At 43.6% G+C, this 19,210-nt stretch overlaps 1 pseudogene; it reads right to left on the bottom strand.

The window, feature by feature from the left end:
• Positions 1-248: 248 nt before the first annotated feature.
• On the bottom strand, positions 249-366 carry LOC124553965 (annotated as a pseudogene).
• Positions 367-19,210: the final 18,844 nt, after the last annotated feature.

Here is a 19,210-nt window from a genome sequence, read left to right as displayed (position 1 = left end):
ACATTGGGAAGTTCATACAGAAGAAATGTAGTTTTTAGGGCTCTCTGCACTCCGTCATCAGGCCACAAGTGGCCCATCGGGACCATCCGACCGCCGTGTCATCCTCAGCTGAGGATGCGGATAGGAGGGGCGTGTGGTCAGCACACCGCTCTCCCGGTCGTTCCGACGGTTTTCTCTGACCGGAGCCGCTACTATTCGGTCGAGGAGCTCCTCAGTTGGCATCAGGAGGCTGAGTGCACCCCGAAAAATGGCAACAGCGCACGGCGACCCGGATGGTCACCCATCCAAGTGCCGGCCACGCCCAACAGCGCTTAACATCGGTGATCTGAGGGGAACCGTTGTATCCACTGCGGCAAGGCCGTTGCCTTTAGGGCTCTCTAGTGACTATGAAATTCTTTGAGAGATGGAAAAGACTTACGAGGTCGTAAGGGAAAATAGTCATGAAACCACGTTATAAGAGGATTATCAAGGAGTAAGGGAACGTAGTCGAATGAGATTCGACGATGGAGAGGAAACTCAATTAGAAAATGAGACACTAAAAGTAGCAGACGAGTTTTGCTACTGGCACCAAAATAACTTTGAGCAAAGTAGACAGGATGTATAATTAAAACCAGCAACATAAAGTGAAGCGTTTCTGAAGAGTACCAATTTCTAAACATCGGGTATAAACTTACACTATGTGATCAAAATTATCCGGACACCTGGCTGAAAATGAAGTTCGTGGCGCCCTCCATCGGTAATACTGGAATTCAATATTGTGCTGGCCCAGCCTTAGCCTTGACGACAGTTTCTACTCTCGCAGGCATACGTTCAGTCAGGTGCTGGGAGGTTTCTTGGGGAATCGCAGCCCATTCGTCACGATGTGTTGCACCGAGGAGAGGTATCGATGTCGATCGGTGAGGCCTGACACGAAGTCGGCGTTCCAAAACATCCCAAAGGCATTCTATAGTGTTCAAGTCAGTGCTCTGTGAAGGCCAGTCGATTACAGGGATGTTATTGTCGTGTAACCACTCCGCCACAGACCGTGCATTATGAACAGGTGCTCGATAGTGCTGAAAGATGCAATCGCCATACCAGAATTGTTCTTTAACAGTGTAAAGCAAGAAGATGCTTAAAACATCAATGTAGGCCTGTGCTGTGAAAGTGCCACGCAAAACAACAATGGGTGCAAACCCTCAATGAAAAACACGACCACACCATAACACCACCGCCTCCGAATATTACTGTTGGCACTACACACGCTGGCAGATGACGTTCACCGGGCATTCGCCAAACCCACACCCTGGCATCGGATCGCCACATTGTGTACCGTAATTCGTCACGTCACACAACGTTTTCCCACTGTTCAATCGTCCGATGTTTACGCTCCTTACACCAAGCGAGGCGTCGTTTGGCATTTACCTGTGTGATGTGTGGCTTATGAGCGGCCGCTCGACCATGAAATCCAAGTTTTCTCAGCTCCCACCTATCTGTCATAGTACTTGCAGTGGATCCTGATGCCGTTTGGAATTCCTGTGTGATGGTCTGGACAGATGTCTGCCTATTACACACCCTCTTCAACAGTCGGCAATCTCTTGTCAGTCAACAGACGTATCGGTCTGTACGCTTTTGTGCTGCACGCGTCCCTTCACGTTTCCACTTCACTATCACATCGGAAACAGTTGACCTAGTAATGTTTAGGAGTGTGGAAATCTCGCGTACAGACGTATGACACAAGTGACTCCCAATCACCTGACCACGTTTGAAGTCAGTCAGTTCCGCGGAGCGCCCATTCTGCTCTCTCACGATGTCTAATGACTACTGAGGTTGCTGATACGGAGTACCTGACAGAACGTGACAGCACAATGCACCTAATATGAAAAACGTATGTTTTTGGGGGTGTCCGAAAAACCTTTGATCATATAGTGTGTCTTTTTCTGATACTATTTGTCTGGAGTGTAGCCTTGTACGAAAGGAAAACACGGAAGACGAACAGCAAAAATAAGGAGCGAAGATAAGCATCTGAAGCATAGAAGAATGCTGATTACACCGATAGACTGGATAAATAATCATCAAAGACGAACTGTGGAGAGCCGCACGGGATTACCCGAGCGGTCTAGGCACTGCAGTCATTGACTGTGCGGCTAGTCCCGGCGGAGGTTCGAGTCCTCCCTCGGGCATGGGTGTGTGTGTTTGTCCTTAGGATAATTTAGGTTAAGTAGTGGACTGATAACCTTAGCAGTTAAGACTCATAAGATTTCACATACATTTGAACACATTTTTTGAACAGTGGAGAAAGGTAATGTGTGGCACAACTTAACTAAAAGACCTGAGCAAGAGACGTCAAGGAATTGTCATTGGAAAGAAGTAATTTCTGCACAGGACACATTAGCGTATACAGCTGCATCAGTCTAGTTTTCGGCTTGGAGGCCACAACATCAGCGATATCATCAGCGAGTCTCACTATTGATTTCACGTTGCATTTTCCTCTCATTCCCGAATATTTCTTTTATTTCCTTTATCGCTTCTTCGAGATACATGCTGAAAAGTAGACAAGAAAGACTGCCGCTCCGCTTCGGACCGTTTTTAATCTCAAAACTTCTCCCTTCGTCTTCCAACCTTATTTTTCCTTCATGGTTTCTCTACATGTACTATATACTACACTTCTTTGCCTACATCCACATCCACATCTATACTCCAGAAACCGTGTTATGGTGTGTAGTGGAGAGTACGTGGTTTACCACTTTCACTTATCCCATTCCTGTTTCAGTCGCGAACGATTCACGGCAAAAACGATTGTTGGTAAGCCAGTACTTAAACTTGAATCTCTCTATTCTTACCCTAATTGTCCCTTCGCGAAGCAACATATTGGTTGACTCTCAAAGGTTTCTGTTGGATTCCTTTCATGTTAATTTCTTAAATCTGTTGTCATTTACGGCATAAACTCCTCTTTTAAATTTACTGTGGTGTTTCTGACTATCTGGGAGGAGACTGAACAGTGAAACGTGTTACTTTTACACATAAACAAGAACGATCTGTCACACTACTACACTTTAAAACACAGTTTATATGTAATTCACGTCACACAGTCTCATACGGAACCTACATCCGCTTTCTTTTATATACTGTATATGATAAGATACTGTCATCCCCCTTCCCTTCTGTGTGAGAGGATGAATGAACAAATGTATTTCTAGTTGCAGGCTGGATGGTAGCAGACAAGCCTGTCTGCTAGAGAACAGTAGGACCAACGTCGGAACAGGTAGCTACGCTTTCTAGAAGCAAAGAGGTTTCTATTCTTAGTATGGTTCTGTCCGTCCCTTGTCATGTTGGTATAGGACGCGGCCTCTCTGGCCACTTCCGTTTGTATTTGTGAGCCACCCTCAGGAAGGGACCAGGTCAGTCTGTACGCGGCGAGCGTCTGAAGTGGTAAGATCTCCGGCTATGCGCGTGTCTGCTAAGTCCGTAGGACAATGGATTTCTTAAGTTCAGCCTAACTGAAAATTTAATCACCTTCATTTCAGGTTTAGCTCTAAAATATCTAATGTTATCTTAAATTGCAACGCAGTGTAATTCGAGTGTGAAGTTCAGAATAATATTCCGGTAGTTGCTTTGTCACTACTTTGTGAGTAAAGCGGAACCACGTGTTGATCCGTAACTCTAAGTTCATCAATCTTAAATGCGAATGTGCGTGAGATTATAACGTCTCGTCTTGACAATATTTTTCAATATAGCAACTTTTCTTTATGTTCAACCCACGTGGGGTGTACTTTGTGAGACCAGTACCACGTGCTTATACAATTGTTAGACCCGTCAGGTTAATAGTAAGACGATAGTAACCAGTTCGAGGTTTTTCTTTTGTAAATTGAGTTACGATGTAATTTATTTTAATTATCAAAATTATTGTGGAGTTACACTCTTTGTGTAAACCAAGTTGACCACGTGAAGCATGTGGTGTAATCATCAAAGTAGCCCTCAGCTATTCTTTTCGGGAAGATTTCACAGGGAGTTAGTATGAATTTAGTATACCAGTGTGTGGTAATTACATGACGGACAGGATTGCGCTACGAACGTAACTTCTTTGGGTGAAAATTGAATCGGTTGGTTGTGGTTAATTTCCTCTTGGATATGTTACGACGTTCTTCGTGTGTTATTTTATGAATGCAGTGTTGTATGTAGTCTCCCAATCTTGGCTCCCTATTTGATGTGTTCCGTAAGATTACAAACTCACATTTTCACAGACCTAAATAAGGCACCAGCTTAATTATGACTCAAGTTTAATATGCTGAAATTGCAATGATCAATGTTAAAATAAATTTCCAAATATAAACTGATTTATTTCTTTTTATTGAAATTCTCTTTTTATATATTTATCACCGGTTGTCGTAGGACGATTAAAAGATTATAATTAATGTTAGTGTGGTTGGGAATTTGGTAAGCTTGACTGGATGCCTGGTGAAACAGTTGCTCAGTAATGCAAGGTTAACTTCCCCAGACAGCTCACAGCTTTAACCCACTTTTATGGTCTTGAATAGCAGCACCGCTTTCATAACAAATCAAAGCTACAACGTTACAACTCATATAGGAACGTACGTTCATGGAATTTTAACAGTAAACCACAACGTGATGCAGGACGTCTCTCTTGCAGCGTCTGCAACTAGAAACGGCTGAACATTTCTGTGACGCCTTCGCTGAAGCTTTAACGAAATGCGCTGCTCTTCTTTGGATATCCTCTATTTCCTCTGTCAACCATATCTGATACGTATCCCATACTGCTGAGGAATATCGAATTACTGATCGAGCGAGGGTTTTGTAATCTATCTCTTTTGTACGTTGGCTGAACTTTCTGAGCATTCTTCCACTGAATCTCTGTCTGGCATCTTCCTTACCTGCCATTAGTTTTACGTGGTAGTTCCACTTAACACTGAGGTGACAAAACTCATGCGACAGTGATATGCATACGTGCAGGTGGCGGTAGTAACGCTCATACAAGGTATGCGGCTTTTCGCGGATGATGCTGTAGTATACAGAGAAGTTGCAGCATTAGAAAATTGTAGCGAAATGCAGGAAGATCTGCAGCGGATAGGCACTTGGTGCAGGGAGTGGCAACTGTCCCTTAACATAGACAAATGTAATGTTTGCGAATACATAGAAAGAAGGATCCTTTATTGTATGATTATATGATAGCGGAACAAACACTGGTAGCAGTTACTTCTGTAAAATATCTGGGAGTATGCGTGCGGAACGATTTGAAGTGGAATGATCATATAAAATTAATTGTTGGTAAGGCGGGTACCAGGTTGAGATTCATTGGGAGAGTGCTTAGAAAATGTATTCCATCAACAAAGGAGGTGGCTTACAAAACACTCGTTCGACCTGTACTTGAGTATTGCTCATCAGTGTGGGATCCGTACCAGATCGGTTTGACGGAGGAGATAGAGAAGATCCAAAGAAGAGCGGCGCGTTTCGTCACAGGGTTATTTGGTAACCGTGATATCGTTACGGAGATGTTTAATAAACTCAAGTGGCAGACTCTGCAAGAGAGGCGCTCTGCATCGCGGTGTAGATTGCTCGCCAGGTTTCGAGAGGGTGCGTTTCTGGATGAGGTATCGAATATATTGCTTCCCCCTACTTATACCTCCCGAGGAGATCACGAATGTAAAATTAGAGAGATTAGAGCGCGCACAGAGGCTTTCAGACAGTCGTTCTTCCCGCGAATCATACCCGACTGGAACAGGAAAGGGAGGTAATGACAGTGGCACGTAAAATGCCCTCCGCCACACACCTTTGGGTGGCTTGCGGAGTATAAATGTAGATGAAATGTAGATGTAGATAAAAGAGCAGTCCATTGAGGGACATTGGGGGAGCTGTTACGCGTACTCAGGTGATTCAGGTGAAAATGTTTCAGAAGCGATTATGGCGACGCGACAGGAATTAACAGACACTATACGCGGAATGGTAGTTTGAGCTAGACTCGAGGGGCATTACACTTCGAAAATCGTTAGGGAATTCAATATTCCTAGATCCACAGCGTCGAAAGCGCGCCGAGAATACCAAATTTCAGGCACTACCTCTCACCACGGCCTTCACTTAACGACCGAGAGCAGCAGCCTTTGTGTAGGCCTGTCTGTTAGCACAGAAAAGCAACACTGTGTCAAACAACCTTAGAAATCAATTTGGGACGTACGGCGAACGTATCCGTCAGGGCAATGCTGCAAATTTTGGCGTTAATGGGCTATGGTAGCAGACGACCGACACGTGTGGCAGCACGACATACCCTGCAGCGCCTCTCCTGGGTTCGTGACCGTATCGGATGTACCGTAGACCACTACAAAACTGTGGCCTGATCAGATGAGTCCCTATTTCAGTTAGTAAGGGCTGATGGTAGGGTTGGAGTGTAGCGCAGACCCCAACAACAAGGCACTGTGCAGGATGGTGGCGGCTCCATAATGGTGTGGGCTGTGTTTACATGGAATGGACTGAGTCGTCTGGTCCAACTCAACAGGTCATTGACAAGAAATGGTTATGTTCCGTTACATGGAGACCATTTGCAGCCATTCATGAACTTCGTGTTCCCAAACAAAGATGCACCATGTCACTGGGTCACAATTGTTCACGACTGGTTTGGAGAACATTCTGGACATTTCGAGCGAATGATTTGGCGACCGAGATCGTCCGGCATGAGTCCTATCGCAAATTTATGGGACTTATTCGAGATGTCAGTTCGTACACAAAATCTTGCACAGGCAACACTATCGCAATTACGGACGGCACTAGAGGCAGGGGTAGAGCTCAATATTTCTACAGAGAACTTCCAACGACTTCTTGAGCCCACGCTACGTCGAGTTGCTGCACGTCGCCGGGCAGGAGGAGGTCCGTCTCGGTATTAGGAGGTATCCCATGACTTTTGTCAAGTCAGTGATAACTGCTCTGAACGCAAATTTTGAGATCTTTTATGGATGTTATAACACTATGCTGGCGTTGCGTGCTAGCTGCCTCCTAATGACCGAACTTCCAGTTCTGTCACAGGAAAGCAAGTATAATGCAACCGCGGAATGTCGAATGCCAAATATGACCTTGACATGCAGTAAGCGCTACCCTCTGGGAGGAATTTTGAAAAGTTTGACCATGCATTAACCTAACAGACAGAGGGAATCGAACGTGAATTTCGTAAGGGTGGAAATTAGTGGAATGCAGAAAGACACAAGCACACTGGTTCATACTGACATACATATCTGTTTTCCAAAGTTGTTGAAGCAGTTGCGCAATTTGGTGGCAAGCACGTGGCGGCTATCAGGTCTCCTTCTGGCTGTTTTAAGCTCTATTTAATTCTTCTTGGCGGCGTATTCATCATCTTTAGAGCTTTTCCAAATACGAGAGCACCGTTTTTACAGCCGGAACCACATCCGAGGCCATTCCATTATAAATTTGGTTTCAGAACGCCTCACTTGGCATCTGGGGTGTTGATAATGTGACTGCCGGCCACTGACTCCCTAACGTGCTCTCTCTCTTACCGCCCAGATTGACCGCCACTTCCACCTTTTCTTGCGCGCCAAGCCCCTTCTATAGTGGAGGGGGTTCCCTACGTCTTTTCTTTCCTTACAAAACAACTCCCTAAGTATGAACCAGTCATTTACATACAATTTTGTTTTCATAAACAGACATAATTAATAAAGATTTATTATTTAAGCAGACTGTTAAGTTAAACAAATTATGCATCATAAAGTCCCATTTCCATCCAATAATTCAAAGAACTTAACGGGTAAAGAATAAACACTTCATAGTTATATTCACTTAATTACACAGTACCAATTACTCACAATCGATAATGGTGTTACAAAATGATTGCTTCCAGTGACTAGTCGTCAATTGTGTAATCGTACAATAAAGGTTCTTTCTGACTATTTGTGAGCAGTAAGTTACATTTTTTTTGTTGACGGTCAACTGCTAATCTCTGCACCAAGCGTCGATTCTCTGTAGATCTTCCACAATGTCGCTACAAGTGTTTAGAGCCATTTACATAAGGAAGTAAAACATGGACTGAGGGAAAAAACGGAATAGAAGGGTCTCAAAGCATTTGAGATGAGGTTCTACAGAAGAATGGTGAAAATTAGGTGGAGTGATAAGCTAAGAAATGAGGAGGTTCTCCGTAAAATCAGTGAAGAGGAGAATATTTGGAAAACACTGACAAGTAGAAAATTATTGGTCCTGTAACACCCCCGAAGACACTTTTACGTCTGAAGGGTTCTCACCGCCGAGAAGACACGCTGTGTTCTTTTTCCTACGAACCTTTCGATGAAGTGACACAGCTGGTTTGATATTTCGTACGATTGGTATATCGTGCATCCGACGGCAGCACGGAAATGTATCGAACACTTTCCTGAAGCCAATCTGGGCTATAAGGGTCTCCTGGACGAACAGAGCGACCTCGGTATTTCTATTTGTTAGGGGATTTCAAACACCTTGCAACACTTTACATTGTCTAACGGTTTTTCTAGACCTACATATTCTTAGTTATTATACTGATATTTTATTCTTGCTGGTATTGTGAAACGTAACATCAGAACTGTCTATCATCAGCCTTTACCTACCCTGTGGTAAAACTCATCGTTGTCTACTTTGTTCTCAACTTTCTTTTCAATTGTTTGGTATATAGTTATGGCCAGGTCTTAAACGCATTTGGGATTGGTCTGTGTACTATTACTTGCGGACTCTGCCGCAATGGAATAAACGCTGAAGATAGAGAAGTAGAACGAACGCAGCTCGGGAACGGGGCGCAATAGAACTTTGCAAGCAGCTTCCTCCGTAGGCTACCAACTTTAGCGGAAGTCTGACAGGGAACAGAAGTCTTCCATTTCCCTTCTCTGTAGCTTGCTGCGTGCAGCGATCCCACCTCATGCTGTTTTCTCCTTTACTGCTAGGAATTCCAGTGAAGTAAGAGCATCCAGTAGTTTTGCGAGCGATTTAGTTTCAATCTTGACCATAATTTTTCGCTGATCTCTTGAAAAGAGGTATTACTCCCATGACTGGAAAATTGCACACACCCATCCTTAAAAAGGGACAAATATTCCTCACAACTTCATTCAGACATCAACACCAACTTTCTCTAAGGAAATCCGCGTGGATTCCGGGAACACAGATCACATGAAACTCACCTTACCTTCCTCTCACATGATATCGTCAGCTCTATGAATGAAGAAAATTGGTTGACTCATTGTTTGTAGACGTAAGAATGGCGTTAAATTTAGTAACCACTTTTCAGAGAAACCAAGTAACGATGGAGTATCCAACCAGGTACTCGTCTGGACCGAAAATTTCCCGACATTCAATACGCAGCATCTTGTCTGAATAGATAACAATCTACATACGGGGAAATGATATCTGTTGTCTATGGTGCTTATCACAGTTAGTAGCAAAAACTGTCACTGGTGAATTTGTAGGAGAGGGAAAGAGGATTAGAGGGGGCGCAACATAAAGTCACTTGTGTGCAAAAACGTTCTCGATCCTGTCCTGGCTATACCTTAACAACTTAATGAACAGTGTTGTTATCACCGTATTTGTGCAGTCCATGAAATTTCGTGCGTGAAGCTGTGCAGATTCCAATGTTTCCGCTGATATATCGGTCACGTATGTAGTCATCCAAGAGTATCTCTAGGTTCACTGCAAGCTGCCGCCAATCTCAACGAGGTTCGTGTGCTCTTTCTTTCAACGTTGGTCCTCTTTGAACAGCACCTCAGCTAGTCCGCACGCTGGCCACTGTTTGAATGAACAATGAGAGGAGATCAATGAAAGGAATAACGACATTATCTGCTAGTGGACATTGAAATAAATCAACGGGGAAAGTTGAATATTTGCGCCAGACCGAGAATCGAACCCGGATTTTCCGTTTCTCGCGAACGATCGACTTAACCACTTCGACCATCCGGACACGGTCCCTGGCCGCCCTAAAGTTCCAGCATATCGACACACTACTGACTACCACCCCTACCCATTATCCTCACTACTCGTAGCTCCGCTAATTACTGTATGAGTTCGCGCTTGTTTGCGTATCTGCACCGAAAGGGTCATTGGCCGTCTCACCCTAGTTATAAACATGTATATAATGTGTGAAGAGTATGCATAGTTTGGGGCTATAGTATGAACGACAGGCGCCTGGTCGCGTTAAAAATGGGTGAAATGGCTCTGAACACTGTGGTACTTAACATCTGCAGTCACCAGTCCCCTAGAACTTAGAACTACTTAAACCTAACTAACCTAAGGACATCACACACATCCGTGCCCGAGGCAGGATTCGAACCTGCGACCGTAGCAGTCACGCAGTTCCGGACTGAGCGCCTATAACCGCTCGGCCGCCGCGGCCGGCTCGCGTTAAAGATATGAAAATGGATGTAAGGCAGTTAGTGACCAGGTGCGACGCAAAACTATAGCACGAGTGGTTTATACAGATTGTATCTTACTGTGATTATTTCTAATAAACTGGAAGAATTATCTCTCGTGTGTGAAAGGTAGACTTGTAATTCCAACGGTGTGCTTCTAAGAGGAGGAGGAGATCAGTGTTTAACGTCCCGTCGACAACGAGGTCATTAGAGACGGAGCGCAAGCTCGGGTTAGGGAAGGATGGGGAAGGAAATCGGCCGTGCCCTTTCAAAGGAACCATCCCGGCATTTGCCTGAAGCGATTTAGGGAAATCACGGAAAACCTAAATCAGGATGGCCGGAGACGGATTGAACCGTCGTCTTCCCGAATGCGAGTCCAGTGTGCTAACCACTGCGCCACCTCGCTCGGTGTGCTTCTAAGCGATACTAATCATAGCGACTACCTAAAATTAACGTGACTTGAACTGTTATTATTCAACAATTTCCCAGTTACTAATAGTACATAATAATAATAATGAATTAAACCAAGATCGTATTGGTTAGGGCACGCAGTCATTGTTAGAAACGAGTGCGGCTAACAGATGTGACCTCTGCAACAAATTAAACATCCCATTCTATTGAGTACTAATTAAACTTCGATATCAGTTCACTAGTAGAATGCTTGTAATTCTGAGAATGCCCGGGAGATACACGGTCTCTAATGAGCCGTGAAGTTGAATTTTGTACGCCTGTATGCACGAAATTTCATCTGGTATTCATTGTGCCGTGAAAACCTACAAAAGGATTGTTTTATTTGCAACTTTATGATGTTTTCAATTGGTTCAGTCATTTATGCAAACATTCTATATGGTGAAATTTATGGTAATATCTGTTTGGACGTCGACAGAATACTAGCCTAGCGCGAAGACAGGCAACTAGCTGTCCGTGTAGAGAAATATACGAGGTATACATGCAAATCCTGTTACAGCCTTCTAGTAATTGCAGAGGGGACTTAGATAAAGTTGTGATAAGAACCCATGTCTGGAAATGTGCTGTATGAATGAAAAACAAATTTCAAAATTGAGGGCAATGATGTCAGAGCTGTATGCTCTACAGGAGCTGGCCCATGTGCCGACAATGCTGTTGGTTGCACAAGGTGTGTCTCTGACGTATGCTTTCATATATATTGTCCACAAACCCTCGCGTATACTGAATAATTCCTGCTGCCAGCAAAACTCGTGCAAGATCTTCCAACTGCCCAGGACTCTCATACACAAGACTCTTCATATTATCTAACGAGAAAAAAGTCGTGAGCAGTTTGCCGACCGTTCTGGCTAAGGAGGTGGTCAGTCTCGACTATACTCCTTTAACAGTGTGTTTGGTTGAGATGTTCGCGTACAACACGCAAAATTCTCAGGTGCGCCTTCATCTTGGAACCACTTTTGCTGATGGAGCGACAATGGTGAATCTTCCAAAAGAGCGAGCGTCGCCTCTTGGAGTAATTTGAAAGTGAACCGATTTCCAACCTTATTTTATATCCAAGCGGTACGTTACCTGACGCGGGTTCCTAATCAAGACTTTATCTACTAATTCCCCTTCGCAGCCTCCAGCAGCCGTTCAGAAAACACGCAACAGAGCAAATATATAAATGTTTCAAGTACATCATTACAGTCAGCGCAATAGAAGTGTGTAACATTCTGCTACGCATATTTTCAATAAGTTTCTATAAGAATACTATTCTGCTACTATTCAGGTGTTCAAATTCACATTAAAGATACTCTGGGAAACTATTTACTGCAAGAACACTTTAGAATTTCTTAATTATTTTATGGGTTTACGTTTACGTAAATGGAATTCAGGATAGCTTGCTTTATCCAGTCATCCTCACTAAAGTTACCTATGCACTACATAAATAATCGCAGGCGATTGCCGGAATGACTCACTAGCAGGCTACTGGTAAAATGAAATGTGTTCCAGTACAGTGTTCTTTATTAGTATTATTAATTTCTGTTTTTGAATCTTCCCTCTGAGCAACTAGTATCACGCAACAACTCCAATCCCTCGTCTTCTTTCTTAATTTAACATTACGGCTGTGAGGTAACGTTTGTTATGTTTTACTATAATAACTGGTAGCATTCAGCAGTATTTTGTCATACAGACAGCTCAACAGCACGATTCGAGAGACAATGCTACCACCATCGAATTGTAAATATTAGCTAAAACGTCTACCAACACAGTCGCGGCATTTGTAAAGTAAAATGGAAGAAAAACATACTGGACTATGGGTCCTCTTCTAACATTAAAATCGACGACTACTGTCAGTGGATGTCTCATCTCACACCGCACACTGCACCCCATCAAGTCCTGCTGATATGCTGTGGGCTCCAAGAGTTTCGAGTTGACGCCGTTGCAGAAGTTGTGAACTGACGTGTCTGCGATATTACTGCGTAAGCGCAGTTATTTGCTCATCCATAATTCTGGTCCATAGGTTACCCAAATTTGCCTCATTTCCTACTTCTAGATTCTTCAGTCTCTGGATATTTCATCGAAAAGGCATTGCAAATTTATAATTATGTTGTTGTAGTTGTTGTTGTGGTCTTCAGTCCCGAGACTGGTTTGATGCAGCTCTCCATGCTACTCTATCCTGTGCAAGCTTCTTCATCTCCCAGTACCTACTGCAACCTACATCCTTCTGAATATGCTTAGTGTATTCATCTCCTGGTCTCCCTCGACGATTTTTACCCTCCACGCTGCCCTCCAATACTAAATTGGTGATCCCTTGATGCCTCAGAACATGTCCTACCAACCGATCCCTTCTTCTAGTCAAGTTGTGCCACAAACTTCTCTTCTCCCCAACCCTATTCAACACCTCCTCATTAGTTATGTGATCTACCCATCTAATCTTCAGCATTCTTCTGTAGCACCACATTTCGAAAGCTTCTATTCTCTTCTTGTCTAAACTATTTATCGTCCACGCTTCACTTCCATACATGGCTACACTCCATACAAATACTTTCAGAAACGACTTCCTGACACTTAAATCAATACTCGATGTTAACAAATTTCTCTTCTTCAGAAACACTTTCCATGCCATTGCCAGTCTACATTTTTTATCCTCTCTACTTCGACCATCATCAGTTATTTTGCTCCCCAAATAGCAAAACTCCTTAACTACTTTAAGTGACTCATTTCCTAATCTAATTCCCTCAGCATCACCCGACTTAATTCGACTACATTCCATTATCCTCGTTTTGCTTTTGTTGATGTTCATCTTATACCCTCCTTTCAAGACACTGTCCATTCCGTTCAACTGCTCTTCCAAGTCCTTTGATATCTCTGACAGAATTACAATGTCATCGGCGAACCTCAAAGTTTTTATTTCTTCTCCATGGATTTTAATACCTACTCCGAATTTTTTTTTTGTTTCCTTCACTGCTTGCTCAATATAGAGATTGAATAACATCGGGGAGAGGCTACAACCCTGTCTCACTCCCTTCCCAACCACTGCTTCCCTTCTATGCCTCTCGACTCTTATAACTGCCATCTGGTTTCTATACAAATTGTAAATAGCCTTTCGCTCCCTGTATCTTACCCCTGCCACCTTTAGAATTTGAAAGAAAGTATTCCAGTCAACATTGTCAAAAGCTTTCTCTAAGTCTACAAATGCTAGAAATGTAGGTTCTCCTTTCTTTAATCTAACTTCTAAGATAAGCCGTAGGGTCAGTATTGCCTCACGTGCTCCAATTATTTCTACGGAATCCAAACTGATCTTCCCCGAGGTCGGCTTCTACTAGTTTTTCCATTCGTCTGTAAAGAATCCGCGTTAGTATTTTGCAGCCGTGACTTATTAAACTGATAGTTCGGTAATTTTCACATCTGTCAACACCTGCTTTCTTTGGGATTGGAATTATTATATTCTTCTTGAAGTCTGAGGGTATTTCGCCTGTATCATACATCTTGCTCACCAGAAGGTAGAGTTTTGTCAGCACTGGCTCTCCCAAGGCCGTCAGTAGTTCTAATGGAATGTTGTCTACTCCGGGGGCCTTGTTTCGACTCAGGTCTTTCAGTGCTCTGTGAAATTCTTCACGCAGTATCATATCTCCCATTTCATCTTCATCTACATCCTCTTCCATTTCCATAATATTGTCCTCAAGACATCGCCCTTGTATAGACCCTCTATATACTCCTTCCACCTTTCTGCTTTCCCTTGCTTAGAACTGGGTTTCCATCTGAGCTCTTGATATTCATACAAGTGGTTCTCTTTTCTCCAAAGGTCTCTTTAATTTTCCTGTAGGCAGTATCTATCTTACCCCTAGTGAGATAAGCCTTTACATCCTTACATTTGTCCTCTAGCCATCCCTGCTTAGCCATTTTGCACTTCCTGTCAATCTCATTTATGAGACATTTGTATTCCTTTTTGCCTGCTTTATTTACTGCATTTTTATATTTTCTCCTTTCATCAATTAAATTCAATATGTCTTCTGTTACCCAAGGATTTCTACTAGCCCTCGTCTTTTTACCTACTTGATCCTCTGCTGCCTTCACTACTTCATCCCTCAAAGCTACCCATTGTTCTTCTACTGTATGTCTTTCCCCCATTCCTGCTATTTGTTCCCTTACGCTCTCCCTGAAACTCTGTACAACCTCTGGCTTAGTCACTTTATCCAGGTCTTACCTCCTTAAATTCCCACTTTTCTGCTGTTTCTTCAGTTTCCATCTACAGTTCATAACCAATAGATTGTGGTCAGAGTCCACATCTACCCCTGGAAATGTCTTACAATTTAAAACCGGGTTCCTAAATCTCTGTCTTACCATTATATAATCTATCTGAAATCGGTCAGTATCTCCAGGCTTCTTCCATGTATACAACCTTCTTTTATGATTCTTGAACCAAGTGTTAGCTTTTGATTAAGTTTTGCTCTGTGCAAAATTCTATCAGGCGGCTTCCTCTTTCATTTCTTAGCCCCAATCCATATTCACCTACTACGTTTCCTTCTCTGCCTTTTCCTACTACCGAATTCCAGTCACACATGACTATTAAATTTTCGTCTCCCTTCACTATCTGAATAATTTCTTTTATTTCATCGTACATTTCTTCAATTTCTTCGTCATCTGCAGAGCTAGTTGGCATATAAACTTGTACTAGTGTAGTGGGCGTGGGCTTCGTGTCTATCTTGGCCACAATAATGCGTTCACTATGCTGTTTGTAGTAGCTTACTCGCATTCCTATTTTTTTATTCATTATTAAACCTACTCCTGCATTACCCCTATTTGACTTTGTATTTATAACCCTGTATTCGCCTGACCAAAAGTCTTGTTCCTCCTGCCACCGAACTTCACTAACTTTACCCTATCCATTTCCCTTTTTACATTTTCTAACCTACCTGCCCGATTAAGGGATCTGACATTCCACGCTCCGATCCGTAGAACGCCAGTTTTTTTTCTCCTGATAACGACGTCCTCCTGAGTAGTCCCCGCCCGGAGATCCGAATGGGGGACTATTTTACCTCTGGAATATTTTACCCAAGAAGACGCCATCATCAGTAACCACACAGTAAAGCTGCATGCCCTCGGGAAAAATTATGACTGAAGTTTCCCCTTGCTTTCAACCGTTCGCAGTACCAGCACAGCAAGGCCGTTTTGGTTAGTGTTACAAGGCCAGATCAGTCAATCATCAAGACTGTTGCCCTTGCAACTACTGAAAGGGCTGCTGCCCCTCTTCAGGAACCACGTGTTTGTCCGGCCTCTCAACAGATACCCCTCCGTTGTGGTTGCACCTACGATACGGCTATCTGTATCGCTGAGGCACGCAAGCCTCCCCACCAACGGGAAGGTCCATGGTTCATCTGCCTTAAAATATAAGGGCGATGAAAAAGTTTTCGTTGCAAATGCACACTAACACCCTGCCTACATGTCGGTGCTTATACGATGATGAGCCAAAACGTTATGACCACCTGCTTAATAGCTTGTTTTCCCACCTTTGCAATGAAATATATCACTGATTCTTGTCATCGGGGATCCGACAGTTTTTTGGTAGGTTCGTGGATGTACGAGTATATGGCATTAGATGTCTACGCACAAGTCATGTAATTCGCGAAAATAACGGACCGCTGATTTGCATACACAGTGATGTCGCCCGACAGCGACCTATATGGGTTCCATAGGATTTACATCACGCTAATTTGGTTACGACGGCGTCAACGTAAGTTCACTGTAATGCTTCTCAAACCACTGTAGCGCGGTTCTAGCTCAAAGACAAAAACGACTATACCGCTGAAAGATGACATCACCGTCGGCGAAGACATTAAGCATGAAGGAATGTACACCAAGTGATCAAAAGTATCCGGACACCTGGCTGAAAATGACTTACAAGTCCTTGGCGCCCACCGTCGGTAATGCTGGAATTCAATATGGTGTTGACCCACCCTTAGCCTCGATGAAACCTTCCACTCTCGCAGGCATGCGTTCAGTCAGGTGCTAGAAGTTTCTTGGGGAATGGCAGCCAATTCTTCACGGAGTGCTGCACTGAGGAGAGGTATTTTTGACGGTCGGTGAGGCCTGGCACGAAGTCGGCGTCAAAACATCCCAAAGGTGTTCTATAGGATTCAGGTCAGGTCTCTGTGCAGGCCAGACCATTACAGGGATGTTATTGTCGTGTACCCACTCTGCCATAGACTGTGCATTATAAACAGGTGCTCGATCGTGTTGAAAGATGCAATCGCCATGCCCGAATTGTTTTTCAACAGTGGGAAGCAAGAAGGTGCTTAAAACATCAATGTGGGCTCGTAATGTGATAATGCCACGCGAAACAATAAGGGGTGCAAGGCTTCTCCATGAGAAACACGACCACACCATAACACCACCGCCTCCGAATTTTACTGTTGGGACTACACACGCTGGCAGTCGACGTTCGTCGCCACACCACACCCTGCCATCGGATTGCCTCATTGTGTACCATGATTCCTCACGCCACACAACTTTTTCCCACTGTTCAATCGTCCAATGTTTACGCTCCTTACACCAAGCGAAGCGTCGTTTGGCATTTACTGCGTGATGTGTGGCTTATGAACAGTCGCTCGACCAAGAAATCTAGGTTTTCTCACCTCCTGCCTGTCATAGTACTTGCAGTGGATCCTGATGCAGTTTGGAATTCCTGTGTGATGGTCTGGATATATGTCTGTCTATTACACATTACGACTCTCTTTAAATGTCGGTAGTCTCTGTCAGTCAACAGACAAGGTCGGCCTGTGCTGTACATATCCCTTCAAGTTTCCACTTCACTATCACATCTAAAACAGTGGACCTAGGGATGTTTAGGAATGTGGAAATCTCGCGTACAGGAGTATGACACAAGTGACACCCAGTCACCTGACCACTTTCGAAGTCCGTGAGTTCGCGGAGCGCTCCATTCTGCTCTCTAACGATGTCTAATGGCTACTGAGGTCGCTGATATGGAGTACCTAACAGTAGGTGGCAGCAAAATGCATCTAATATGAAAAACGTATGTTTTTGGTGGTGTCCGGATACTTTTGATTACATAGTGTAGGTGGTTCGCATCTATTAGTGTGTTTCGATTACTAACACAGGTTCCATGCAAGCGCAGGAGAATGTAGCATAATGCTGGTCACCCCAGACTGCGTCCGTGCCGCGCTACACGTTTAGAGCTGCCGTTCACCTGGATGGCGGCCGTTGTGGAAACAACCATCGACCTGGTGTAGCAGAAATGTGATACATCCGAAGATCCTACACGTTTCCATTTGTCGACTGTCGAATCACGATGGGCCAGTGCTCATGTAATCGTAATTGACAGATACCGAGATAACCGATCGCGGAACAGAAAAACAACTACAATCGCTTAGTTGTGGAAAGGCGTCAGGACCAGATGAGATACCTATAAGATTCTACAAAGATTACGCGAAAGAACTTGCTCCCCTTCTATCAGTAATTTATCGTAGATCGCTTGAGCAACGAAGGGCTCCTAGCGACTAGAAGAAAGCGCTCGTCATTCCCATTTTTAGAGGGGCCGTATTACAATGCACACAATTACAGACCTATATCGTTGACGTCAATCTGTTGTAGAATTACGGGACATGTACTATGCTCAAGGATTATGACGTTCTTGGAGAAGGAAAATGTCCTGTATGAAAATGAACGTGCACTCCGCAAACAGAGACACTGAGAAAATCAGCTCACTCTGTTCCTCCATGAGATCCAAAGTGCCGTAAATAATGGCGCTCAGGTTGATGCTGTGTTCCTTGACTTCAGGAAGGCATTTGACACCGTTCAGCACTGCCGTTTACTGAAAAAGATACGACCTTATCGAGTATCGGGGCAGATTAAGACTGGATTCAAGACAGAACTCAACACGTCGATCTTAACGGAACAAAATCGTCAGATGTAAAGACAATTTCCGGTGTACCCCAAGGAAGTGTGATACGACCGTTACTGTTTACAATATATATAAATGATCTAGTAGAAAGCGTCGAATGTTCTCTAAGGATGTTCGCAGATGATGCGGTTGTCTATAACAAAGTAGGAACGCCAGAAGATAGTATCGATTTGGAGAATGACCTCCAGAAAATTGATGAATGGTGCAGCCTCTGAACGTAAATAAATGTAACATTTGCGCATACATAGGAAAAGAATCCATAACTGTATAGCTACACTATTGATAACAAAGAGCTGGAAACTGTATCTGCCATAAAATATCTAGGAGTAACTGTTCGTAGCAACCTTTAGAGGAATCACCACATAAAACAAATAGTGGCAAAAGAAGATGCCAGACTCAGATTCATAGGAAGAATCTTAAGAAAATGTAACTCATCTACGAGGGAAGTGGCTTATAAGGCGCTGGTTCGACACGTTCGTGAGTATTG

This window comes from Schistocerca americana, chromosome 1, assembly GCF_021461395.2.
Source record: "Schistocerca americana isolate TAMUIC-IGC-003095 chromosome 1, iqSchAmer2.1, whole genome shotgun sequence".
Classification (NCBI taxonomy): domain Eukaryota; kingdom Metazoa; phylum Arthropoda; class Insecta; order Orthoptera; family Acrididae; genus Schistocerca; species Schistocerca americana.
This window is presented reverse-complemented; position numbering and strand designations above follow the sequence as displayed.